This window comes from Capra hircus, chromosome 2, assembly GCF_001704415.2.
Source record: "Capra hircus breed San Clemente chromosome 2, ASM170441v1, whole genome shotgun sequence".
Classification (NCBI taxonomy): Eukaryota; Metazoa; Chordata; class Mammalia; order Artiodactyla; family Bovidae; genus Capra; species Capra hircus.
In genome coordinates this window covers 89,746,998-89,774,208 of record NC_030809.1, presented here as the reverse complement: position 1 = coordinate 89,774,208, position 27,211 = coordinate 89,746,998, and positions in this window count along the sequence as shown.

Below are 27,211 nucleotides of genomic sequence, written 5' to 3'. Positions count from 1 at the left end.
TAGAACTTTTGGAGCTTTTGAAAAAGGCCATGCCTAGGTCTCATTTCTCAGAGACTCTGATAAATTTATCTGAGGCCCTGACATGCGGTGTTTTTAAAAGCTCTCAGGTGATTCTAACATGAGTCCAGAGTTCAAAACTGTCAGTTCTCCAAAGAGGAGAGGTTCTATATTTTCCCCACTTTAAAAAAAAAAAAAAAAACACAAAAAACTTCCCCTAAACCCACCCACCCTTAACTGTAACCATGTCTTTTATCTAACTTAGACTATGGAATCCTGCTATCGCCTCCATCATCTTTTCTATTCTTCTTCTTCTCTTCTATCCCTTGGATTTTGATCAAGAAATGTCTATTATCTTAGTCTCCCCACCATCCTCATTTGGCTACTGAAAATAAAGATAATAAAACCAACTCCCCTTCTCTAATGGACCTTCTCTTTCATATCTCAACCATGTGAACTCTCTCTCACCTTGAAAATAAAAATGAAAAACAACCTCTCCCAAAGTTTGTTAACTCCTGAGAGAGAGTTAACATTATTTTCCTTCCCTTAAAAGCCAAACTTCTTTGATGATAAGGTCTCCTTAGGACCAGGATTGGTATTGGAATTCCTGACTATCTCCAATAACTAGAAAAGTGGGAAAATCTGAAGAGAAATATTCTGCTCAAGAAACTGCTCAGGCCCCAGAATAAGATCCTCTATTTTGTACCAAGCAGAATCAGGGGGGAAATCCACCTTTTTTTTCTTTTTTTTCATATAAAAGGAAAGATTTTCATATATTACATAAGGACAAAGAATTGGTCTGAAAAGTACATAAATTCTTGTAGTATAAAACTATAAAAGATAGGAAAGCAAGTTTCAGGCATTTTCACACTACTCTTAACTGTATTATTTGGTAAAACTTGTTGCAATAGCTCCGGCACAAAATACATATAATCCTAACAACACTGCAGGTCAACCATACTTCAATAAAACTTTAAAATATGTAGTCTGTGCTTATAAATTTGGTTCAACAATAGCTATGCATAACTGAAAGAGTAAATAAGAACTGAATTACTAGCAACTGTATAAAATGACTTTAGAATGAATTTACTAATAAAGAAAGTAATTACATAACAACTTTCAGTAGTTTCTGGGGACAATAAAAATGACACACTTATAAACAGCTGAATAGGTAAAAATGACAATTGTATTGGTTAAAGTAAATAAGAGTAACTCCAAGGACTGGAGTAAGGATCTCACAAAAATGTCCACTCATCTCTCTTGAAAGAGGTAGCAGTGTCTCTCATTTACTAGCATTGAGTGCTAAGTCAACTAACTTGAAGAAAGATACAAGACTGGGAATCTTATAGTGACATACTCTGCCCTACCTCACACTGGCACCTAGGGGGATTTCAAGATCTTACTCTCTTTTCGACCACCATTGTTACCGTCATTTTCAACACATGTATAGGCAATTTCATTTCCAGCAAGTAGAGCTCAAATGTGTGTCCAAGAGTATGGAGGAGCAAGTAAATCTCTGAGTGGAGAATGAGGAAAATAATTATTATCTCTCTGTGGGAAAGCTAATGGAAGATGTAAGAAGAATAAGAAGAGTGGCTTAGTTGGCTCTATGTTAGTCTGAGGGAAGAATTCCTCGAGGCTCCTGCATGGTCTAATCCAGGTTACCAGGATAAAGAAGCAGATAGAATTGGCTAAGCAGCAAGATTTGGGCATTTTCCTGGAGCAGATCTGAATATACTACCTTGAAATCAAGTGATTACAATGATTTATTTTCAAGGTATATATATATATATATATATATATAAGGCCTTGTACATCTAAGCTCTCAAGTTACAATTACCATGACCTCCTGAAGGCCACAACTGAACACACACAGACCTGAAGGCCAACATAATTCTTTGCTTATTAACTGCTCAATCAATAATCATTTGCTAAAATGAAGTTTTCTGGCCTTAGTTTGCTTGGTATGCCATGATTAGTAAAGCCTGTCTTAAAAATTTGTGGAAATAAATGAAAATACCCTTTGAAAAACTAAATACTGTATAAATGCAAGATATCCCCCTATTAACCGGAATATGATACTATAACAGTCCTACTGTATGTACATCCCGCCAGGCAGTATGCTTGTCAATTCACCAAGCTTCATTAAGAAACTAACAGATGGGCAATGTAAAAAAATTGACATTGGAGGATATTGGTCTTTGCCCTTTGGCATCCTGCCCTCAGGCCCACAGTATGGCCCTGATATCCATCTCTCCAAGAGACTACAGGAAATGCTTGTGTGGTCAAACTGGTTCTGCCATTGGTCTCATTCCAACCAAAGCTCATTAGTTTTACTTTTCCCTTTAGATTTGTGGGTTAGAGTTTTATTTGTTGCATAATAGAAGGCACTAGCAGCTTGCATTTTTCTTTACCCCTTGGCAATGAATCAGCAACATATCCATTACATTTTCTTTATTAAGTGGTAGTTCACTGTATGTCCTTAGACTTAGCTGTCATTCTAAACATTAATTTCTCCAATTATAATTACATACTAGCTATGATAAAATAAAAATGAACTAATGTTCTAGCTTCAACTGTAAAAATCTAGACCTGTACTATCCAATATGGTACCCTCTAGACAAATGGCTGTTGAGTACTTGAAATATGACCAGTCTGAATATATGTGCTATAAGTGTAAAACACACATCAGATTTCAAAAGTTTTAGTACAAAAGGAGAATCTTTTGAATCTCAGTAATTTTTAAAATGATTATGTGCTGAAATGCTAATATTTTTATTATACTGAGTAAAATAAAACATAATCTGAAAATCAATGCCAACTGTTACCTTTCATTTTTTAGCGTGATAACTAGAAAATTTTAAATTATATTGGTGGCTTACCTCCACTGGACAGCTTTGATCTAGATGCTCAAAGAAACTTTCTAGAGATTTCCATTCCCAATGATTCTGAATAGTCTTGTTAATTTAATTAATTTGAATTCACTCTTTCTTACAGGCTTGTTTAAAATTATTTCTTATCTTACTCTACAGTTGCAAGAATATAAAAGGTTAATTAAATAAAACTAATTAATGGTCATTAATTATGTTTAAATGGTACTGACCTTGACCTTCCAAGAGCTTGCAAAGTCCTTTAAACACCTGCATTAGCAGCTTTGTGTCACGCCAAGCGATACCAAGTGCTGAACCATGAATATTCTAATGCTGTTCTTGCCTACAGGTGACTTCCTTGACCTATAGCTCCACTGACCACAATAAACAGAAGTGACACATAACAGCCCGTGCACTGATATATGTGTTGTGCAAATGTCACAGCTCTTTTTTCTCCTCAAAACATCTTGAAATAAAAGAAATCAGAAAAGTACATTTGTTCCTAGTACTTGTGATTTATTCTCAAACTCAGCCTTCAATATGTATGTACTGTAATGTATGCATGATGTAAGATCATCTATTCAGACATCAGAGGTACCTCAAAAATGAATGACCACTGTACTTGTGGCCTATAAATTTTTCTTAAAGAAACTAAGAGATATAATAAGAAATGAAAAAGTCGAACATTAGGGAAAAAAATACCACTGTGTCACTCGTTTCACCACTGAATAGAAAAGCAAGAATCATAAAACAGCTCACCATGAGAAAATAGCAACATCCTTCTGATCTGGAATATATCCAAACAGCAAGAGCTTTATCAAATATTGTTACTGAAACACAATATGTGCCCGACGCACAGTGTGGTCAGTCAGTTCAGTTCAGTCACTCAGTTGTGTCTGACTCTGCGACCCCATGAGCCAGGCCTCCCTGTTCATCACCAACTCCCAGAGTCCACCCAAACCCATGTCCATTGAGTCTGTGATGCCATCCAACCTCATCCTCTGCCATCCCCTTCTCTTGCCCTCAATCTTTCCCAGCATCAGAGTCTTTTCAAATGAGTCAGCTCTTTGCATCAGGTGGCCAAAGTATTGGAGTTTCAACTTCAACATCAGTCCTAGCAATGAACACCCAGGACTGATATCCTTTAGAATGGACTGGTTGGATCTCCTTGCAGTCCAAGGGACTCTGAAGAGTCTTCTCCAACACCACAGTTCAAAAGCATCAATTCTTCGGCACTCAGCTTTCTTTATAGTCCAACTCTCACATCCTAATACCAAACTGTGGGAGTGTGCAACAAACAAAGGTTTATTGGGGGCCATGCAAAGAGGTGGGTGGCTCAAGCCTTTAAAAACCCCAAACTCCCTGAAAGCTTTCAGCAAAGCTCTTTTGTAGGAAAGGTGAGGCAGAGGTACAGGTAGTTGCTGCAACTTTTTAGTGTCAGATCCTTTGTTCTTGAGGTCAGGTCTCAGGCTCCTATAAACCCCACCAAATGCTATTCTCTGTTCTGACAAGAAAGGACCGGGTCCCAACGCTCACCTGTCACCCTCTGAGGTCCAATCCCAGCTAAGGGGAGGCAGATCTCAGGTGGTGGAACTCTCAGGGCCAGGTCCCCAGATTCTTCCAGCTGTCGTCCCTGAGTGAGCCAAGTGCCCAGGACCCTCCTGGCCCTCAGGCTCCCCAGGCTACCAGGGATCAGCTCTCACAGACTGTGACCCAGGCAGATGCCCGCTGCCATGAGATCACAGGGGCAGAGATATGGAAGAAGTTCACCTCCGCCTCAAGCCCTTGGCCCAGCAGCCTTGGCAAGAGTTCTGAAACCCTGCAGGACACAGCCCCCAACCTGTTCTCTGGGCCCCCAACTCACCCACTGGCCCAAGCCCAGGTGAGCTGGTGGGCCCCTGAGAGAAGGCCAGGATCCACCTCTTACCTCACTCTCCACCTGAGGACCACCACACTGATGACTTTGAATGGGCCCACTAACAGCTGCTATTGACAGTTGTTTGCTTGGGGGAGGGGCCCACTGCAGGACCACCCAATGGCTGTGTAGGACTACTAACCAGTCCCATCACTTCATGGCAAACAGATGGGGAAACAGTGGAAACAGTGACTGACTATTTTGGGGGGGGGCTCCAAAATCACTGCAGATGGTGACTACAGCCATGAAATTAAAAAATGCTTGCTCCTTGGAAGAAAAGTTATGACCAATGTAGACAGCATATTAAAAAGCAGAGACATTACCTTGCCAACAAAGGTCCATCTAGTCAAGGCTATGGTTTTTCCAGTAGTCATGTATGGGTGTGAGAGTTGGACTATAAAGAAAGCTGAGCACCAAAAATTCATGCTTTTAAACTGTGGTGTTGGAGAAGACTCTTGAGAGTCCCTTGGACTGCAAGGAGATCCAACCAGTCCATCCTAAAGGAAATCAGTCCTGAATATTCACTGGAAGGACCGATGCTGAAGCTGAAGCTCCAATACTTTGGCCACCTGATGCGAAGAACTGACTCTTTTGAAAAGACCCTGTGCTGGGATAGACTGAAGGCAGGAGGAGAAGCAGACAGAGGATGAGGTGGTTGGATGGCATCACCAACTCGACAGACATGAGTTTGAGTAAGCTCCAGGAGTTGGTGGTGGACAGGGAAGCCTGGTGTGCTGCAGTCCATGGGGTCGCAAAGAGTCTGATATGACTGAGTGATTGAACTGAACTGAACTGACAGCTGCTCACTTGGGAGAGGGGCTGCAGCACCATCAATGGCTGAGCAGGACCATTAGTGGTCTCAGTAAACATTGCCTAGTAACAGCAGTAAGGAGTAATGCTGAGCACCAACAGCTGTGTACTAAGGGCTGCCCAAGGCTCAGTTCTATTACAGTATGACTGAGTCAAAAGAAGTACAGGTCTAAGATGAGCCATTGGTGTAAGGAAATAGAAGCCTGTGGGATAACAGAGCATGAGAGAGAAAAAGAGAGAGGAAGCTGATTAAAAAAAAAATAGAATAGCTGCAGTACGAAAACTGTTCTGTGTAATTTTTCTACCCTTCACTAAGGAAGTATACTCTGCAGCTGTGATAGGATGCTCAAAAAGAAGAAACTTACTTTTCTTCACTACTTAATCTTTAAAGATATCCAGATTTTAAAAAAACAAAGAAGGAAATGAAGAGATAACTAAATATGGCTCAACATTTACATACAGAAACCAAAGCATTGAGTTTAGTCGACTTGCCAAAATTAAAAATGGCCTGTAGAAATAAATTCATTTCCCATTGGTTTTTTTAAAACTAATTTCTCAGGCAGTTCTTTCTCCCCACATCCTGACTGTAAAACTGCTGTTATCTTAGGACAATATGAATGGCTTTTAAGACATCTAACATGAAGGAAACATGACAGAGTTCACTATATAGATGGTCCCTGAACCAAGCTCAACTTTTGAGACATAGTACCAAAGAATCATGCTCAACTCTCTCCCCAAACTGTGACTATTAAATAATAATGATACATCCTTTAAAACATTTTATAAAATGTATTCAACCACATACTTTTTAAAAATCAAAAGGGATATATCATAGACATTTTCTCTTAGTACTTTTTTTTTTTAATCTACGTAGTTTGCTACTCTATCAACGTGTGATAGTTTTCTCAACCACCACATCAGTGGCTTTTATTTAGGTTATAAACAATTTTTCATACTATAAACAATACTATAGTACTATTCCTTGGCTTATCTTCTGCAACTTATATAAGGATTTCAGATGAATAAATTCCTAGAGGTGGGATTTCTGAGTTGGAAATTATTATATTTGGGGAGCTTTTTGCAGACACTAGGCCAATTAACATTCTCACCAGAAGTAAACAAGAGGGTCCATTTCCCCATACTCTCACCAATTATCTAGAAAATGGGAAGCTTAAAAGTGAACTAAGGATAATACTAAATATTTCTGTACCAAAAAGTGTTTCAATGACATCTGACAGGAAAGGAAGAAAATGTCTTGATTTTGACTTCATTTGGATTTGCTTGACAAATCAAAGTTGAGAGTCATCTTTTCTAAGTTTACCTTTTATTCTCCACCTTCTTGTTTAATTGATCTTTCCTGATGCCATTTATTTAAAAAGAGGATAGCAATAATAAAAATTCTCTGTCTTGAGGCTTATAGGGTATGTTTGAAAACATTCATCGGACTCTAGAAATTGACAAATATAATTCACCACTGAATATACTATGAATTCCTGCATTTTTCTGACATCTTTGGTTTAGCCCTTCATCAAAGCAGAAATCAGTCTTATTCTATATAATGTTCCCTAGGAGTAAAAAACATTTTAATTTGGCCTGTATTCAGCAAAAATTCAAAACTTTCGATATTATCCAATTTAAAATTTTGACTCACTATATGATTTTCTCTTCAAACAATTTCTGTCTTTCATGAACATAGTTTCAAACCCAAAGAGAGATTAGTTTTATAAATTTATACTTCAAAGGGAGACAAACAAAAAAACAACAGAAGTGCTTCAAGACTGCCATGGAAATTGACATTCCTACCATGCGTCTAAAGGACAACATGTGAGAGCTTTAGTAAAGCCTTTGAAGTTTTAAAATGCATCAAATTAAAAAACCACATCCATTTAGAAAAAAAAAAAAAGAACTCTTCTGACGTTAATTCTGTCAACATCTCTTGGGGGGAAAATGGCTTTTTTAAAGATATAAACACAGTTGGGGATAAAGATATTTTCTTTAAACAGACTATCTAGAAATCTCACTGTTGGATATTAATGTTAAGATAAAAGTAAAAGCAGATTTCTGCCAGTGGACATAACAGGAGAGTGAGCTACAAAGAAAAAACTTTCCAATTACTAGAAACTGTAGTGTTTACAGAGTATCAACTCTTGAGGATTTGAAGGCAACTTTAAAGATGGCTAGTTCAACCACTTCTCCACCTAAACACTTAAATCTTCTCCATGGGAGATCGGTCAAATGTTCATTCACTCAGTGTTTAAATACACGCAATGCTAGAGAATGTATTACCTACTGGTGCAGCCCAACTAACCTCTGGGCAGTCAGGATGATTAGTAAGTCCTTCTAAGTATGTCCTTCTGAAATCTGTTTTCTTAGACTTAATATTTAATGATTCTACTTGCCATTGTTGTTTAATTGCTCAGTCATGTCCAACTCTCTTGCGACCTTATAGACTGTAGCTCACCAGGTTCCTCTGTCCACGAAATTTCCCAGGCAATAATACTGGAGTGGGTTGTCATTTTCTTCTGCAGGGGATCTTCCCAATCCAGGGACTGAAACTGCATCTCCTGCATTGGCAGGTGAGTTCTTTACCACTGAGCTACCAGGGAAGCCCAACTCTACTTACAAAATGGCATTAAAGAGGAACTCCAGGCTGGCTAATTCTACATCTATTCCCAACTCCCTCTTCCTTTCACCTTCCACCACCAGTTCAGTTAAGTCACTCAGTTGTGTCTGACTCTTTGTAACTCCATGGGCTGCAGCACACCAGGCTTCCCTGTCTATTACCAACTCCCGGAGCTTGCTCAAACTCATGTCCACTGAGTTCACCTTCCACAATACAGGTGAAAAAACTATAAAACTCACTTTTTCTGGTCTCCATTGAAGCTAACAATTGCCAGCTGAACTCATCTATAGCTAATGAGACATAAGAAAAGTTTACATGGGGGTTCTGGAAACACTTTTTTCATCCATTCCCACTTCTTTCTGCCCTGAGCATAAACTTAATAAGCTATAAATGCTACTCGCAACCAGGAATCACAAACATTGGCCCTCATACTCCTGTACCACTGAACACTAGCAGCAACCTACCTTCCATGCTGATGGATTTTAACTCAGAGTTTTTGATGCTTACACCTAAAGACAATTCTATTTGGCACATATACCATATGGTCATACTGAAAAGTCAAATACTTGCTCCACTTGATAACACCCTGTATATTAACATAGAGAAAATATTTACTTAACTGGTTAAGCCCAGCCAGACTGGATATATTTTCACCTTCAGTTGTTAACAATCTAGAATGTATTTTAATATTATGATAATTTAAAACTACTAGTTCAAATACAGCTAAAAGTAAGAGAATTCAGTAAATGAAAATTAGAGACATTTGAATTCTGATAGACGACCACCGTAAGCATTGTTTCTGGTCAATTCCTTCTCTTTTCTATCTTCTCTTTCTATTCTTACCTTACCTTACCTCCAAGTTCACACTAAATTAAGATTTCTAAACTCTGGAAAATCCTGATAGAATGATCCAATTTGCTTTAGACAACCACTGTAAGCATTGTTTCTGGTCAATTCCTTCTCTTTTCTATCTTCTCTTTCTATTCTTACCTTACCTTACCTCCAAGTTCACACTAAATTAAGATTTCTAAACTCTGGAAAATCCTAATAGAATGATCCAATTTGCTTTCTCTCTCTTTTTTTCAACTCTATCAGGAATGTTAGTTTTCCACAAATTACTTGCAGCCATAGCTTAATCCCAAAAAGGACTGAATTTCAGCTTTCCCAAGATCATCAAATTTGAGCCTCGAGTTGCAATGTGGTTTAGAGATACTGATCTGCTATAATCTTTTTAGACTAACAGCAAAATGCCCCAGAAGAAATATGTCCCAAATATGATCCATTTTTCTAGCTTTATTTAATGCATATTACCAATGATACTATAAAATAATTAATGTAAGTAGTCTCTTGCAAGAATTAGAAAATGTCCCCCATAATTCACACCCAACTCAATCCTTTATAAGACTATAATTGTACTATAAAATTTTGATTTTATCAATTCCATTTCTGAATCAGTCACAGGATTGATCATTTATCTCCCATCAACTTCAAAGGAAAATTCTAAGGATGACAGTACAGCAGTTAAGAGAATAAACTTTGGCAAAAGTAAGACCTTACTCTTGAATTTGAATCAGTGCCTTATGAACTGATTGATGTGGGGCAAATTACTTAACCCCACTTATACTCATCATCAGTAAAAAGAGAATAATTAAACCTATCTCAGGAGATTCAGGTTCAATCCCTGGGTCAGGAAGATCTCCTGGAAGGGGAAATGGCAACCCACCCCAATATTCTTGCCTAGAAAATTCCATAGAGGAGACTGACAGGCTACAGTCCATGGAGTCACAAAGAGTTGGACACGACTCAGCATCTGAGCACACACATATCTCATAGGTTTATTATGGAGATAAATTTAAGATGTGCGTATGGGGGTGTATATCCCACATGTATACATAGTTTAGCATCATCACTAGCATATAAGTGTTCAATAAATGGTTTGCTGTTATTATTCCTTAAAAAATTATTGGTATCCTTTGCTATCCTTTAGACCTCAATCACACTACTCCTTTTTGTTACCCTCATTATTCAACATTCTTTCTTTGGATTTGGTGGAATGATTTTGAATCATGGAATATTTAGCATGAGTATATATTATTTCTGTATTTATATAACTTCATAAAAATCTCTGAACCATTGCCCATCCTTCCAGAGAAATAGAATCTATATGGTTTGACAAGAGGCTTTAAAAAGACAGCAAGAGTAAATAGGTAGAGATAGAGCCCCTTAATGTTTATAGGTATGCCAAAGATTGCGTTCTCCCAGGAAAATACCCTAAATCAAGGATTTAAGTACAAATAGCTTTTTTTGGGAAATGCTGGGAATAGTACTATGAAAGTAAGGAAGGGGGACAAAGAAGGATGCCTTATCAATCCAACTACCACTGGAGGTGACCTGAGCTATATCTCACTGAGGAAACTCTAGGAGCCATTGCAAAACACACTTTCAAATTATGACACTTTGAAGGGGCAAGGGAGCTAAGATATTTACCCCCAACTTTACGCCAGGCTTCCCTGTCTTTCACAAACTCCATGAGATGGTGAAGGGCAGGGAAGCCTGGCGTACTCCACTGGGTCACAAAGAGTTGGACACAACTGAACAACAACAACCTGAGATCATCAGCTGAGGACTGCTCCCAGGGGTTGTGAATTCCCTGGTACTTCTGTCTTGTTCATCATGGATCACGGGCATAGCAGCGTTCTATAGTGCTGGGGAAAAAGGAGCCAGACAGCAAAATGCAAAGCCTGGGAGACAGAAGGCAGGAGGAGCCCACTGAGTGATCAGAAGGACAGGAGGAAGGGGGCGTTGATGGTGTGCACTTCGGGGCACCAAGCACCAAAACCAGAGGAACAAAAGCTAACACCTAGTCACACCTTGCAACAGGATAAATCCCACGAGTAAAAATACTACATGAAAGGAATCTGAGAAGGGGAAGCAAAGGGCTGACATTTTTTTGTGTGTGTGGGAGGGTAATGCTGGCAACACAAAAGAAAGTTGGACTTTTGGTTTTGTGGGCAAGTATACATCTCAGTTCCAAATGATTTTATTTTGGTGCATTCCTACCAAGAAACTCGTGGTGCTGTAAGTCCTCTTCTTAGCTATATGGGCATAACTGGGCCTCTGGGTACGTGTCTTTTATTTGGCTGGCTATTGTATACAGCAGTGGTCCCCAACCCATTTTAGCAGCAGGGACTAGTTTCATGGAAGACAATCTTTCCACAGATGGTGGTGGGGGTGGTTGGGATGGTTTGGGGATGATTCAAGCACACTTTTCTGTTCCTATTTCATCGGATTTATAATGAAATAATTATATAATGCAGAATCCGACAGGAAGCAGAGCTCAGGTGGTAATAAGAGTGATGGGGAGCAGCTGTAAACACAGATGAAGCTTCACTCACTAGCCAGGTACCCACCGCCCACTGTGCAGCCTGGCTCCTAATACACCACAGACCAATACTAGTGGGTAGCCCAAGGATTGGGGACCCCTGGTATTGAGCATATAGTACTTCCCAAAAGACTTCCAACCAAACTTTCCAGAGTCTCAAAAGAGGAGGCCATTTTGGAACACCCCTTGAGAAGCAATCCTCCTTCTCTGAGGGCAATCCCAATAGTTCTAACCTCCACAAGTCCTTTGGTGAAACTTGGCCCACTGGCATGGCATTTTCTGCACCTTCCCAGTCTGCAACACAGAATGTGTTGGGTGCTGTCCTGCTCTACAGTGGAAACCCTGAGAGAGGCCTGGGGCCATGAGGGCTGAGGTCCAGAGTCAAGGTGGAAGCTGACCTAAACTTGTGAGAGAGCTTGCAGCACCTTCCTTCTCCTTTCCTGACTTCTTCTGCAAACATGCTTTAAGCACCTACTTTCTTCTCACATCTTTGCCAGAGTTTCAGTGGATACTAAGCAAGCCAAGAGCTGAAACCCCTCTTAGAAGATCTGTCAATCAGCCCATCTATGCTAAGGAGGTCCAAGCCCTAGATTTGATTCTCATATCTGGACTGCAATTCATTTTCCAGTGCTTGAATGCCACAATCTATCTGCAGCCTACCCCTGCTCCATTCCTGACCAGCTTATCTTGGGGGTGGGTACTGGTGAAACCTCTGTGGGGTCCTTCTCAGACACAAGGGATGTTATTATCATGAGAGGCGCTTGTGAAACATTTGCAAAGAGCTATTTGATAGCTTTTGTTGGGCTTCTTGGAAGTATGATTATACTTAGGGAATTTTAAGAACTTATTAGGACATTTTCATGTATGAATTATGCTTTGCTTTATACAGAAAACTTTTCCTTAGGAGTCATAATAATGACTCTACCAACCTTCCATTTTTTATAACCCCTTTGAATGTGATATGTTGGAATAAAGGTATCTCTGTAAGGGGCAATTCTCACTTTTAAAAAATGTCTGCTAATCAATGTGAAGTTATCCTTATAGTTAAGTGTAAAATAAAAACACGTTTAAAAGGCTATGTGAAATTAACCTGGGGACATGCTGAAAAGAAAATCAATTAACCAATATGTTCTAGATCCTTCCCTAAACCATATGATTTCTTTATTTTTTACAGTGGGACTTTTCATCAGATTTATGAATGAATACCTTTTGGAAATATAACTGAATCTTTATCTCTTTGGGGTATCATTATCCTTGAAATACGATAAAGCTGAGAATGGTTTCACCAACAGAAACTCAATTCTACATTGTCCATACTAATGAAGGAAAACACTGCATGAGTTTTTGAACACACAAACAACATGAAAAAATCATTTATAGGAATTTCCAAATGAAGACACAGAAACAAGGTAAAGAGGAAGAGAAGGAATAAGTTAGGATGCTCAACTTTGCCTTCATTATGTCAAGGAAACTAGTGCTATTCTAAGAAGGCAAAGACAGTCCCTTCTCAGGGCCTTATTTGACTCACACTGCTTTCTAGATTTACACTGTTAGTGTAATGGGAAATTCCAAGTAGGTAGAATACAGCAAACTTTTTAAAAAATACATTTCAGCAAGTCTTTACCTTTCACTTTACCATAACCTCCGAAACTCCCTCTTATTCATAACTCTGCCCTGATTTAATCCTTCATGTATTCAGTCTGGTCTCTAAAGACCTGTGATTTGGAACTCCCATCCAACATTTCGTCCACCCAACCAAACCATTTTATTTGCTATCCCAGAAAACTACTCACTCCATAATTCCACTCTCAAATAGCTTCTCACATTTTCTCTTTATCCAGATCCCATAAAAGCCATTCATATGACAACCTCTTCACAAATAAGCTATCATATTTATTACTTATAAGCAGGAGTACACTGGCAAATGTTTACTAATTGGCTCTCTCTAGAAGAGAGGGCGGAGAAGGCAATGGCACCCCACTCCAGTACTCTTGCCTGGAAAATCCCATGGACAGAGGAGCCTGGTGGGCTGCAGTCCATGGGGTCGCTAAGAGTCGGACACGACTGAGCGACTTCCCTTTCACTTTTCACTTTCATGCATTGGAGAAGGAAATGGCAACCCACTCCAGTGTTCTTGCCTGGAGAATCCCAGGGACGGGGGAGCCTGGTGGGCTGCCGTCTGTGGGGTTGCACAGAGTCGGACGTGACTGAAGCGACTTAGCAGCAGCAGCAGCAGCAGAAGAGAGGGAGACACTTAATTTATAGTATTTGCCAATTTCTGTGGCATAAATTCTCCTACCATGACCAATTTCAAAACTTGGAGCTGGAAAGGTGCCCACAATCAGCTCTTGAGAGCTGACAAGAGCTGGCTCCAGCACATTCATTTATTTAATCAGATTAGCTGGCCAAATCTGCACCACTTTGCAACAGTGCAGCAAGGTATTGTAGTTTCTTTTTAAGAGAGGTGAGAAACTGTTGTAGAAGCAGCACTGAGAAGAAACAGAACTGGGTTCGTTTGGCTCTGGTCTTCCCAGGTGGCACTAGTGGTAAAGAATGTGCCTGCCAATGCAGCAGACAGAAGGTTCAATCCCTGGGGTGGAAAGACCCCCTGAAGGAGGGCATGGCAGTGCACTCCAGTACTCTTGCCTGGAGAACCCTATGGACAGCTACAGTCCATAGGGTCACAAAGAGTCGGACAGCGCTGAAGGGGCTCAGCACACAGGCACACACGGGGTCGGGCTCTAGCTCTGCCATTATTTAACTAGATGACACTAAAGGCACTTAAACACCCTGGGTCTCAGTTTTCTTATCTATAAAATAACAAGCACACCCTAAATAAGCCCCTCCCACTAACAGGTCTATGATTCTACTCAGTCCTTCATGTGATCATGTCTTTTATCCCTTACCTCAACTGAAATAACTTGAGAATAAGCTATACCATAACATATATCTTCAATCCACCAAGCACAGTGCCTTGCCTTTAACTGGTGCTTCATAAATAGTTTAAGAATAACTGATTTTCTTAGGTAACACTGGCGGTAGCCTGGGTGTGTGATAAGATAATGGAAAAGAATGAGTTATGAGAAGTACTAGCACAAGGAGGCAAGATTCAAGTGATTAATTTGGGGAATAATTTTCTCTATGAATATATATATTTTCCAGGCTGGCAATGGATGGATGGGAAGGGCCATATTTAGTTGCCCACCATGTCTACTCCTTCCTTCCCCTTTAGGGGCCACCTGAAACAAGCACCAAGCTGTCCTCATTTGACAGTGCCTCTTAGTGGAAAACTACACTCTCCACCATCATTTTTGTACCCTCAATATCACACTAATCTAGGTTTTTAGCATTTTCTGCCATTATCATTTCCCCTTATCATATATGGGCTTCCCTAGTGGCTCAGAAGTAAAAATTCCGCCTGCCAACCCAAGAGACACAGGTTAGATGATTGGGTTGGGAATATCCCAGAGAAGGGAATGTCAACCCACTCTAGCACTCTTGCCTGGAAAATCCCATGGACAGAGAAGCCTGGTGGGCTAAAGTTCATGGGATTGCAAAAGAGTCAGTTACAACTTAGCAGCTAAACAACAACAACTGTCATATATCTCTGCCAGATTTATCTCAGAGAAATAGTATCTTTTGCCAATTTCTTTCCATTTATCTCATAATATTACTTGCGAGCATAAAGAACTTGAACAATGGATGATTAGAGCACTATTATTAATACCTACATAGCAAAGTATATGTATTAAAGTAAAATCGACATTCAACAAAATGATAAATGGGATTGTTCGATCATAAGCTTTGTCCAAGACTCCAAAGTTATGATGTAATAATGAGATAAGCAGAGCCCAGTGCAGAACTGCTAAGACTACAGAACCACTTCTGTCAGCATCTCCAACCAATAAAAGTCTTTGAGTTGGAAGAACTGGAGAAAAATCCTTTGCTGAGTTATATACATGGTTGCTCCAGGGAAGAAAGACAACTTTTTTGCTTTAAGTAGAGTGAGAGTAAATTCAAGGGGATTCTTGGAGAGTTTGACAAGTATCTCTGAGAGATAAAGGGAGTTTAAGCGTTGGCATAAAAAGGTGTGGCTAGACTGGCCTGAAGAAGCCATGAAGAGAAAAACAGAAGGCTCAAGTTTTCTGTAGACTAGATGTGGGCCACACAAGAAGGGGAAAACCAACAGCCATCTTGAAAACACTGCCTAGAACATCCAAGTGAATCAAGAGATGGGCAGTCACCAGAAGTCTAGGAATAGAGGTCAGAGTGTTAAAATCACATGCCTGAGCCATCACTTAACTCACAGGAATTAGCTGCAGTTGAGAGTTCCAGAGGGGGGTCACCCTAAAATACTCCATGAAAGAGTCATCTCTGAATATCTGGGAAGTCAAATCTGAATCCATCAGTAGGATCTCTTCTGATTCATCCTAATCCAGTTCTGGAGGGGCCAGAAATGGCACACACACACACACACACACACACACACTCTCTCTCTCTCTCTCTCTCTCTCTCTCTCTCTCTCTCTCTCTCTCTCTCTCTCTCTTCCCCCAACCATCTCCCTCCTTTTTTCCACACTTCCAGTTCTTGGTTGGGTCCTTGCTTGGGGTGGGAGAAAACTTAAAGAGGACAAGAAGTTCATATTATTAGATTATAATAAACTGTATTCTTTGAAGTTTTAGAGTTGCTACAAGACTATTACTTATCAGACAGTACCTTATAGAGTTCTCAAAATTTCATTTAAGAACTGAAGGAAAAGCTATTTAACAGAATGTGTAAAAGAAACAGTGAGAAAAAAAATAATGTTGCTTTAGGTGGTTTCTTTCTAGCAAGTTCACTATTTTAATATAAAAGTGGCAGACTTAAAGGAAAAAAGGAGCCTCCAACTCTTAAGCTCTTGAATGTTTCCAAAGCCACTCTACAACACCTAGAGGCACTGGCTTGCCTGCTTCTAACCGAGCTATAAGCACCTACTTTCCAAGAAAAGCAAAAGCTTCTCAAGTGTTTTGTTCCTCTATCCTGTCAAATTACTAGTAGTAAATCTGTTTTTCCTACTGGTTTTAATTGCAAGTATACAATGTATTTCTAATCCCCTATAAGTGGGCCAGTCGTAGGATTTCAAACACTACTTATAACATTCCTTAAAGTCCAAAATCAATGGTTGGTACCCAACCCATTTGGAGACTGTTTTCCTGCAGGATGTGCATACTCCAGCAGGGACTGTCCACATAAGAGTAAGAGTAAAATCTTTATTGAAAACAATAACCTCTATGTAGAACTTCTATATGGTTCTCAAGTCTCTCAAAGGATGAGGAAGTTTTCTCTGAAGGTCTGGCATGGGAATAAGGGAAACTCAATATTCTTTCTGTATTAATTTGTCACAGTGTGTATAGTCACATACTCCACATAGAAATGGCACAAGTAGAGACGTCCAGGCTGACTGTCTCCTGGGCTCCCTTCATACCACAAGTTGACAGAGTTAATAAAGATATACTCTAAGAATTATGAACCTGCCCATTATTTTCCTGGGAATAGCAGCCAAAGCCAATAGCAAAAAAATGACCCAATGCTGCCAGGATGGCAAGCATTCTTGACTACATTTCATGCCAATTATTTCTTCTCACATGACAAGTAGGGATTAATTCCCAACCCCTGACCTATATTTCACATATTTGGGTTTCAGACCAAAAGAAACACTTTCTATCATAAAAACGCTACGACAGTCTGCCACATGATGAGGAAACCCCGCGGGCTCCCAGCCAACAAGATTGAGTCTGCAAAACTTGTTTAGAGTAGAAAGGTGAGGTAGGGGAAAAAAGAGGATAACTGTCCTCCATTTTTGAGAGGTCTTATTTATCTCAGTATCCTACACATTCAGAGTGGGAGAATGAAATGATGGAAATAGTAACCCAGTATCTACTTATCTCCATGATATCTCAAGCAGCAGCAGACCTTAGCTGCTTCCCCTCCTTCAAGTACATACTAACCATTTAAGTAAAACCTCCAAAAAAAGATCCCATGCCTGCCTAAAATATTCCAAAGAAACAGAACTGGAACAGAGAAAACTCCAGACAAAAACCTTATAGAGTGTGGCTTCTGTGAATAAGATATCTTGGCCAAAGGCACTTACCATAGCTGAGCAAGGATTTGAGTTTGATGGTAAATGCCCACTAACTGGTTTCCCGGGAGCCTTAAAAAGTAATATCCTACAGCATCCAGCATCTTCCCAGGGGCAGCTTTTTCAAGGGAAGAGTCTAATTCTGAGAAGATTCCCAGCATGTTAAACTGAAGGAAATGCAATGAAGATACAGCCCTAACCCTCTAAAGCAGACCCCAAATGCAGAAAGTCGGATCACAAATCATTCTCAGAATGTGGCCAAGTTCTAGATGGATATCAAGACCCAAAAAGATCAGTTTAATTATCCAAGGTAAAAAGTCAAGACATAGGGTTTTAAATGAAATCATTTTTGCCTCACAACCATATGAAGTACTTAAATAGTAAGTCAGTGTCAAACTCCATTGTTTCAAACTTCAAAATCTTTTCTGGGCCTAACAAGAGAAGCATGAGGGATGGGACAGGAGACATGCTGTATTTTTATTCAAAGATTCAGTATCCTTCTGTACTCCCTCCATTTGCTTATTCATCCATTCGGAGATACGTACTGAATAATTACTTTATTCCAAGTACTATGCAAATTATTAGGGTTGGAATTGTGAACAAGATAAACTCCTATCTTCGTGAAAAATCAGAAGAGAGAGGACAGCGGTATTTTGAACCACCGTCTAGGGTCTGCCCTCTGATATATTTGATTGACCAACCTTTGTGAAAAACAAGACTTCTCATCTTGGCTCTGCTACTAACCTAATGTGGAATCTAAAACAAGTCATAAATACCTTTGGCCTTCAATTTGCCATCTGTAAAATGGAGACAATGGCACCTGTTTCAACACTCACTATATACGGAGTTAAGACATCAAGTTTTATAAAGCACTACATAAATAAATCATTACAAATACTAGAAAACACCTGTAATGAAAATAGTTGTTAAGAGTTAGCATTCTACTTGTTAACCAAATTCAAGTCTAACAATAAATACCTGCTGTCTGAAACGAGAGCCAAAACAGAGAAGTGGTGGTTGTAAAACATTTTCACTCTGCATCTTGAGGAACATATGATACTGAATTCTGCACAAGGTTAGAAGCTAGAACATACTGTTTTGCAGTTTTATTTGAATTAATCACAGACTATGTAAGGAAAAAACAACATATTTTTCATCTAATACATTTTGGAATTATAGAAAAATAAGAGAAGTATGACAAACAGGATTTTTATACATGAATAGGATTTTCTTTAATGAACAAATACATTTATTTCAATTACTCCAGGGAAAGAAGTTAGAGAAATAGCCCAAGATGTATATCTTTGGTGTATTTTTTTCTTTCCTGCTCTCTACCTCTCCTCTTCACCAAAGGAAAGGAGCCAAGAATTGTGAGCAGGAGGTTTTTACATTCTCCCATAATTCAAATATATATATTTTTTGAAAAGGGGGCAGGTACATCTCAAGCTTTGATCCAGAATGCTCACTTTCAGCTCCAGAGAGGATGATAAAAAGGCAAATAAATATACAGTGGACAAACAATGGTAGTCACATAGAGAAAATTTTTTCTACATCTAATACATAAATGAGACTGAATATTCTGAGTGGCTTTACTCTCTTTGTGGGCTTCCCATGTGGTTCAGTGGTAAAGAATCGGCTTGCCAATGCAAGAGACATGGGTTTGATCCTTGGTCTGGGAAAATCCCCTGGAGAGGTAAATGGCAAACCACTCCAGTATTCTTGCCTGGAAAAATCCCATTGACAGAGGAGCCTGGCAAGATACAGTCCATAGGGTTTCAAACAGCCAGACATGACTTAGCGCCTGAACAACAACTGTTAGGTAGAAAATATATTTTTAACAGAGGGAATATGAAAAAAATAACACAGATGGGTCTACTGGGTTCCTTACAGCAGCAAGTGCCTAAGGGTTCTTATTTTTAGACAAAGAGGACAATGGATTTAAACCCATTGTCAAGGCAAACACACAAACCTGCCTCTGTGGGAGGAGTCAGTCACTGAATGTGTAAGCACAAGAAGCATGGGGAACTCACGGCAGCTCATCACGATCGGCTGCTCTGTCTGCAGGTCCAGGCACACACATGGGAATACCGCGAGCCTTCAGCAAACACACAACTTTCCTCGCCACCTTTGGTGTGGTGGGACCGACTTCACCCAAGAGCATACTTCCCATCAAGCAGAAGGTTATCTTGACATGGTGCGACTGATCACCTAGTTATTGTAGGCATGGCAGGGTAGCTTCAATGAGTAAACATTCTAACACACTCTCCTTTCAGGAAAACATAGACAAGGTAGTGAGGGAAAGTCCCTTATAAGCTTAAATACTTAATAATTTCATGGGGTAAAAGTTTAATACCAGTTCCTTGCTGGCAGAAGTAAGAGAAGGGCAGAAAGAGCCCCTGAGAAGCAATGGGAAAACCACACACCAAAAAAAAAAAAAAAAAAAAAAAATCAGAAATTTGCCCATTTGTTGTTATTATTCAGTTGCTAAGCTGTGGCCAACTTTTGCAACCCCATGGACTATAGCACACTAGGCTTCCCTGTCCTTGACTATCTCCCAGAGTTTGCTCATGTCCACTGAGTTGGTGATGCTATCTAACCATCTCAACCCCTGATGCCCTCTTCTCCTCTGGCCTTCAGTCTTCCCCAGAATTTGCCCATTATAGAATGCAATTCTACACACTGGCAGAAGAGCTACAGAGGAATAAGTTTTCAGTACAGATTTCCAAAAATTAACAGTATCACTATGAAGACACCATAGAAACACAGGGAGGAAAACATATGACAGCTGGACCATCACCAACTCATAGAAAATGTCTTATAGAAACATCAGCATAAAGAGAAAATAGATCTTAACCCAAAACCATCTGATGGCTGAACTCTAGCTGCCTTGTAAACAGGATCTTTGTCTTTACTTTTCTCCCAGCAGCTGACTGCAATTTTGGTAGTTTAAACGAGCTGGAGTTTTTCTACAGATGAAACCTATGTATTTGATGTTTGCATTTCTGAAATCTTTATTTAGCCATATAAGGCTCTGGTGGACACAAGTACAAATAATAAGACATACACACGCACGCACATGCACACACTAAACAGTGATATATACTTCCCATATCCAGATCTTGGGAGTGGGAACATAGTCTTTGATAATATAAAGTATAACCCTTCTTAAGGACAATTTGGGAGGGGGCAGTTATAAATATGGCAAAAGTTTGCGAAAATATGTTTTTCAGTTGGTATTTCAGCTAGACAACAAGGGAAGTTAAGTTTGATTTACCTGCACTAGATTTTAAATCTGTTGAATTCACCAGTTTACCCTGAACCCAGAAGAGTGCATGACACATAGTAGGCACTGGAAACATTTTTGTTAAACAAACAGTTATCAGCAAACCCACTGTCTAACTGAAGTTTTTTTCTAATCATTTGTATTTGTTGTTGTTCAGTCTTTAAAATCGTGTTCGACACCACGGACTGTAGCCTGCCAGGCTCCTCTTTCCATGGGATTTTTTAGGCAAGAATACTGGAATGGGTTGCCATTTCCTTCTCCAGGGGATCTTCCAATCCAGGGATTAAACTGGAGTTTCCTGCCTTGGCAGGTGATTCTTAACTGCTCAGCCACCAGGGAAGCCCAATTATTTGTATAAACTACTTCCTGTTGTAATATTGTTAGTTGTGAGCTAATATAGAAAGAGCACTTAGATTTCACAAGTGTTAGGATTTCACACCCTCCTCTTCCCCAGCAGCAGCCAGGCTTCAGTCAATAATTGCATAGCGATATTTCAAGCCCTCATGTTTTAAGCTAACAAATAAAAGCAGCAGGATAAGAAGGAAATTTATTAAGTATTATTTGAAGAATACTTAAAGGATTGCCTGAAAGTAATTTTCTTTCACCATTTTACCACTGGTGTGATCTGAAATTGCCATTATCAATGTACTTATCGGGCTCAAAGCACTCAAACGCTCTGGTAAAACACAAGTGTGTCACAGACATAACCTGAATTTTCTCACACTTTAAATGAAGTTCTATTTAAAAGAATAATTTAAATGTTCCCGGCTTGTATACCCACTCATGACAGACAAGCCCTCAGGTCTTCAGCAACTCTCTTATCGCTCCAACCCACCCCCTGAAAACTTCTGTTCAGTGTTTCTGGGTCCTCAGAGGTCCTCTCAGACCTGTTCCTAAAGAGTCCTATTCCCCACCCCGGCTCCTGCAGTGACCTTGGCTGGGTTCACCCCCATTCCTGCAAGTACCTCAGTCCCTAACAGAGCCATGCAGAAACCAGATCCGTGCCAGGGATGGTATCACAGCAAAGAACCTCGCACTTCCATTTTGATCCCAGGAGACTTCTACAAACTTCTCTCTTTCTCCCTCTCTAATTTCTCTTCAAATCTTAGTTGCACCGCGTGTCCTCTCCATACAGCTCACATATGCTTCCAGCAAGCCTGGAGGACAGCTCCAGGTGACCAAATCCATGGTGCACTCTGACCAGCCCATCCTGACAGCCAAGGCTCTTCGCCAAGAATCCATCCAGCCTATCTGCTTCTCTTAAGACATTCCTCAGTGTTCATGCAAACGCGCTCCTGGCAAGCACAAGAGAAGCACTGCCAGACAAGCCTGAATTTCAATCTCACTTGAGACCACAGCCACACATGAAAAAAGAGAAGTAATAAATATTAAAACAATAACATCAATAAACATCTTCATGAAAAGTTAGATTGCTTTTTCCCATCTTTATTGAGATGTAATTGACAAATGGAATATATATATATATTTAATGTGATGATTTGATACACATAAACACTGTGAGATGATTACCACAGTCAAGCTAATTAACACATTCACATCCTCACATAACTTGTGTGTGTGTGTGTGTGTGTGTGTGTGTGTGTGTGTGTGTGTACGTCGGTATGGTGAGAACACTTAACATCTACTCTCAGACAATTTCAATTGTGCAATACAGTATCATTAATTATAGTCACCACGCTATATATTAGATCCCCCGAACTTACTCATCTTACAACCAAAAGGTTGTTATAAGATGACCAATTGACCAACATCTTCCCATTCCCCCGGCTCTCTGGCAACCACCATTCCAGTCTCGGCTTCTGTGAGTTGGATTTTTTTTTAATTCCATATATAAGTGAGATGATATAGTATTTATCATTCTGTGTCTGAATTATTTTCACTAAGCATAATGTCCTCCAGATTCTGAGACCAGCTTACCCTGCAACAAACAGCAGATCTCTGAAATACAGGACAAATAAGATTTGATGAAAGGGGCAAAAGGTAAAGAGACACAAAGGCCCAAAATTTGAGAAGTTGGGGGTCCTGCTGAGAGAAGAAAAATCCCAGGAGAGGGGTGTCTTTGGAGCCAATGACCATGGGTAGCCTGAGGATATCGGGGACACCTAGGTGCAAGGAGCTAAAATGGGAATGGAGGGACACTAGAGATAAACAGTATCAGGTCTCAGAGTTCCTGAGAGTCAGTCTTAGAAACAAATCTTTTCCAATGAAATTCCATGCAAACATTTATTTCACATATTTTTTTTTTATCACTTTTCCTTGTAACTGGCATGGTTCCATTTCTGTATCCAGTCATAACATGAGTCTACATGACACCAACATCCAGCCAATTCAGCCATAATCAAAACTCCAGTTAACCAGCCAGCTGCTTTCTGTACATGACGCCAAGCAATCAACTGGACTAACTTCTTGCCTGGAATAATGGACAAGACCAGATGTTTTAGCATTACATAAATGTTAAGTGCCAATTGGAAACAGGAGTGTTAGCTGTCATTTCACATAAAATCTTAAAATGATCCACCTTGTCCTTTTCTCATGACTAGGACACAAACCTAACAAAGATCTAAGATACTCACATACAAACACATGTACACACACAGGCTGCAAATGCGAAGGAGTAAATGCGAAGGAGCATGTGTGTTACAAAACGAGTCAGAGGAATGGAGGGGAATGAACTATTTCACACAATCTCAATTTTCAAACCCTTATTAAATGGGCCCATTTTCTGCCACTTCGTGCTCTTCCCTGTTCTGCTCTGCTCTCCATCTCAGGATTCCACTTTTCCAGGCACAGGTGTTTTATTTTGCTATTGAGTTGAAGGGGTTCCTTATGTATTTTGGAAATTAACCCCTAATTTTTACATGGTTTGCAAATATTTTCTTCCATCCCACAAGTTGCCTTTTCACTCTGTTGATTGTATCCTTTGCTGTGCAAAAACTTCTTAGACTTTTGTAGTTCCATTTGTCTATTTTCTGCTTTTGTTCCCTGTGTTTTTGGTGTCATGTCCAAACAAATCATCGCCAAAGCCAATGTCATGAAGCTTTCCCCTTGCATTGTCTTCTAGTTTTACAGGTTCAGATCTTACTTTCAAATATTTAATTCATTTTGAGTTTATTTTTATATATGGTGTAAGATAAGTCTAATTTCATCCTTTTTCATGTGAATATCCAATTTAGTCAATATCATGTGTAGAAGAGACTATCCTTTCCTCACTGTATATACTTGGCACTCTTGTTAAAAATTAGTTGAACATATATGCATGGATTTATTTCTGGGCTCTCTGTTCCACTGATCTATATGTCTATCTTTATGGGAGTACCATGCTGTGTTTAATTACTGAAACTTGGTATTATATTTTGAAATTCAGGAAGTATGATGCCTCCAGCTTTGTTCTTCTTCCTCAAGATTGATTTGGCTATTCTGGATCCTAACTGATTCCATATGGATCTTAAAATTGTTTTATATATATATATGCAAAAAAATGTCATTCAGATTTGATAGAATTGGCATTAAATCTGTACATTGCTTTGCAAAGCATGAACATTTCAACAATACTAAGTCCTCCAAATCATGTTCACAGGATATCTTTCTATTTGTGTCTTTTTAAATTTCTTTCATCAGTATTTTATAGTAGTGAGTGTATAAGTCTTTCACCTCCCTAATTAAGTTTATCCCTAAGTATTTTATTCTTCTAGTTGGTATTGCAAAGGGACTATTTTCTTAATTTCTTTTTCAAGCAGTTTGCTGTTACTGTATAGAAATGCAACTTCTTTTTATGTTTATTTTGTTTCTTGACACTTTATTGAATGTGTCTATCGGTTCTACCAGTTTCTCTAATGCAGTCTTTAGAATTTTATATATATACATGATCATGTCACTTGCAAACAGGGACAATATAATTTGTTCCTTTCTGATTTTGATGTTGTTGTCTTTCAGTCATTAAGTCATGTCCAACTCTTTGTGACTCCATGGACTGTAGCCTACCAGATTCCTCTGTCCATGGGATTTCCCAGGCAAGAATACTGAAGTGGGTTGCCATTTCCTTCTCCAGGGGATCTTCCTGACCAAAGATCAAACCCGTATCCACCTGCATTGGCTTCTTTATGATCACCTTTCTGATTTAGATGCTGTTTATTATTCTTAACTGATTGCCCTTGCTATGACTTCCAGTACTTTGTTGAATAGAAGTGGTGAGAGTGGGCACCCTTACTTTGTTCATAGTTTCCGGGGAAAAACTTTCAGCTATTTACTATTGAATGCCATGTTACCTGTGGGCTTTTCATATATGGCCTATTTTATGATGAGGTGATTTCCTTTTATTCCTTGTTTGTTGAGAGTTGTTTTTTTTAATCATGAAGAGATGCTGAACTTGAGCAAACATTTTCTGCATCTATTGAGATAATCATGAGACTTTTACCTTTTATTCTGTTTACACAGTATTTCACATTAACTGACTTTAGTAAGTTGAAATACTCTTCCATCCCAGAAATAAATTCCACTTGATCATGAGGTTTGAGCTTTTAATTTGCTTTTGAATTCATTTAGGTAGTATTTAGTTGAGGATTTTTCTATATTCATTAGAAGTATAAATCTGAAAAAAAAAAGAGGTATAAGTCTGTAGTTTTTCTTTTTTTTAAATTTATTTATTTTAATTGGAGGCTATTTTACAATATTGTATTGGTTTTGCCATACATCAACATGAATCCTCCATGGGTGTACATGTGTTCCCAATCCTGAACTCCCCTCCCACCTCCCTCCCCATACCATCCCCCTGGGTCATCCCAGTGCACCAGCCCCAAGGATCCTGTATCCTGCATCAAACCTAGACTGGCGATTTGTTTCTTATATGATATTATACATGTTTCAATGTCATTCTCCCAAATCATCCCACCCTCGCCCTCTCCCACAGAGTCCAAAAGACTGTTCTATACATCTGTGTCTCATTTGCTGTCTCACATACAGGGTTATTGTTACCATCTTTCTAAATTTCATATATATGTGTTAGTATACTGTATTGGTGTTTTTCTTTCCGGCTTACTTCACTCTGTATAATCGGCTCCAGTTTCATCCACCTCATTAGAACTGATTCAAATGTATTCTTTTTAATGGCTGAGTAATACTCCATTGGGTGTATGTACCACAGCTTTCTTATCCATTCATCTGCTGATGGACATCTAGGTTGCTTCCATGTCCTGGCTATTATAAACAGTGCTGTGATGAACATTAGGGTACACATGTCTCTTTCAATTCTGGTTTCCTCAGTGTGTATGCCCAGCAGTGGGATTGCTGGGTCATAAGGTAGTTCTATTTCCAGTTTTTTAAGGAATCTCCACACTGTTCTCCATAGCGGCTGTACTAGTTTGCATTCCCACCAACAGTGTAAGAGGGTTCCCTTTTCTCCACACCCTCTCCAGCATTTATTGCTTGTAGACTTTTGGATAGCAGCCATTCTGACTGGCGTGAAATGGTACCTCATGTGGTTTTGATTTGCAGTTCTCTGATAATGAGTGATGTTGAGCATCTTTTCATGTGTTTGTTAGCCATCCGTATGTCTTCTTTGGAGAAATGTCTATTTAGTTCTTTGGCCCATTTTTTGATTGGGTTATTTATTTTTTCTGGAATTGAGCTGCAGGAGTTGCTTGTATATTTTTGAGATTAGTTGTTTGTCAGTTGCTTCATTTGCTATTATTTTCTCCCATTCAGAAGGCTGTCTTTTCACCTTGCTTATAGTTTCCTTTGTTGTGCAGAAGCTTTTAATTTTAATTAGGTCCCATTTGTTTATTTTTGCTTTTATTTCCAATATTCTGGGAGGTGGGTCATAAAGGATCCTGCTGTGATATATGTCAGAGAGTGTTTTGCCTATGTTCTCCTCTAGGAGTTTTATCGTTTCTGATCTTACGTTTAGATCTTTAATCCATTTTGAGCTTATTTTTGTGTATGGTGTTAGAAAGTGTTCTAGTTTCATTCTTTTACAAGTGGTTGACCAGTTTTCCCAGCACCACTTGTTAAAGAGATTGTCTTTAATCTATTGTATATTCTTGCCTCCTTTGTCGAAGATAGGGTGTCCATAGGTGTGTGGATTTATCTTTGGGCTATCTATTTTGTCCCATTGATCTATATTTCTGTCTTTGTGCCAGTACCATACTGTCTTGATAACTGTGGCTTTGTAGTAGAGCCTGAAGTCAGGCAAGTTGA